This window comes from Bos mutus, chromosome 3 (genome assembly GCF_027580195.1).
Source record: "Bos mutus isolate GX-2022 chromosome 3, NWIPB_WYAK_1.1, whole genome shotgun sequence".
NCBI classification, from domain to species: domain Eukaryota; kingdom Metazoa; phylum Chordata; class Mammalia; order Artiodactyla; family Bovidae; genus Bos; species Bos mutus.
The window spans coordinates 13,147,834-13,149,850 of NC_091619.1; the positions used below are offsets into that span (position 1 = coordinate 13,147,834).

The 2,017-nt window shown below is 35.5% G+C and overlaps 1 non-coding gene across 1 annotated transcript; it reads right to left on the minus strand.

The window, feature by feature from the left end:
- Nucleotides 1-803: 803 nt before the first annotated feature.
- LOC138987377 (U6 spliceosomal RNA) lies at nucleotides 804-910 on the minus strand. Its single transcript, XR_011463852.1, has one exon. It is a non-coding gene; the product is annotated as a U6 spliceosomal RNA (small nuclear RNA).
- Between the last annotated feature and the right edge of the window lie 1,107 nt (nucleotides 911-2,017).

The window sequence follows — 2,017 nt, forward strand, 5'->3', positions numbered from 1 at the left end:
TGTAGACTTTTGGATCGCAGCCATTCTGACTGGTGTGAAATGGTACCTCATAGTGGTTTTGATTTGCATTTCTCTGATAATGAGTGATGTTGAGCATCTTTTCATGTGTTTGTTAGCCATCTGTATGTCTTCTTTGGAGAAATGTCTATTTAGTTCTTTGGCCCATTTTTTGATTGGGTCATTTATTTTTCTGGAGTTGAGCTGTAGGAGTTGCTTGTATATTTTTGAGATTAGCTGTTTGTCAGTTGCTTCATTTGCTATTATTTTCTCCCATTCTGAAGGCTGTCTTTTCACCTTGCTAATAGTTTCCTTTGATGTGCAGAAGCTTTTAAGGTTAATTAGGTCCCATTTGTTTATTTTTGTTTTTATTTCCAATATTCTGGGAGGTGGGTCATAGAGGATCCTGCTGTGATGTATGTCAGAGAGTGTTTTGCCTATGTTCTCCTCTAGGAGTTTTATAGTTTCTGGTCTTACATTTAGATCTTTAATCCATTTTGAGTTTATTTTTGTGTATGGTGTTAGAAAGTGTTCCAGTTTCATTCTTTTACAAGTGGTTGACCAGATTTCCCAGCAACACTTGTTGAAGAGATTGTCTTTTCTCCATTGTATATTCTTGCCTCCTTTGTCAAAGATAAGGTGTCCATATGTGTGTGGATTTATCTCTGGGCTTTCTATTTTGTTCCATTGATCTATTTCTGTCTTTGTGCCAGTACCATACTGTCTTGATAACTGTGGCTTTGTAGTAGAGCCTGAAGTCAGGTAGGTTGATTCCTCCAGTTCCATTCTTCTTTCTCAAGATCGCTAAAAATATGGAATGCTTCTTGAATTTGCATGTCATCCTTGTGCAGGGGCCATGCTAATCTTCTCTGTATTGTTCCAATTTTAGTATATGTGCTGCCGAAGCGAGCACCGGTTTTTTTTTTTTTTTTTTTTATCATAAATCGATAATGAATTTTGTCAAAGGCTTTCTCTTCATCTATTGAGATAATCATGTGGTTTTTATCTTTCAATTTGTTAATGTGGTGTTTCACATTGATTGATTTGCAAATATTGAAGAATCTTTGCATCCCTGGGATAAAGCCCACTTGGTCATGATGTATGATCTTTTTAATATGTTGTTGGATTCTGTTTGCTTGAATTTTGTTAAGGATTTTTGCACCTATGTTCATCAGTGATATTGGCCTGTAGTTTTCTTTTTTTGTGGCATCTTTGTCTGTTTTGGTATTAGGCTGATGGTGGCCTCACAGAATGAGTTTGGAAGTTTACCTTCCTCTGCAGTTTTCTGGAAGCATTTGAGTAGGATAGGTGTTAGCTCTTCTCTAAATTTTTGGTAGAATTCAGCTGTGAAGCCATCTGGTCCTGGGCTTTTGTTTTTTGGAAGATTTCTGATTACAGTTTCGATTTCTGTGCTTGTGATGGGTCTGTTAAGATTTGCTATTTCTTCCTAGTTCCGTTTTGGAAGGTTACACTTTTCTAAGAATTTGTCCATTTCTTCCAAGTTGTCCATTTTATTGACATATAGTTGCTGATAGTAGTCTCTTATGATCTTTTGGGTTTCTTTGTTGTCTGTTGTGATTCTCCATTTTCATTTCTAATTTTGTTTTGATTCTTCCTCTTTTTTTTTTGTTGTTGATGAGTCTGGCTAATGGTTTGTCTATTTTATTTATCTTCTCAAAGAACCAGCTTTTAGCTTTGTTGATTTTGGCTATGGTCTCCTTTGTTTCTTTTGCATTTATTTCTGCCCTAATTTTTATAATTTCTTTCCTCCTACTAACCCTGGGGTGCTTCTTCTTTTTCTAGTTGCTTTAGGTCTAGTAGAGTTAGGTTATTTATTTGATTTCTCTATTTCTTGAGGTAGGCTTGTACTGATATGAACCTTCCCCTTAGCACTGCTTTTACTGAATCCCATAGGTTTTGAGATGTTGTGTTTTCATTTTCATTCATTTCTATGCATATTTTGATTTCTTCTGTGATTTGTTGGTTATTCAAAAGTGTGTTGTTTAGCCTCCATATGTTT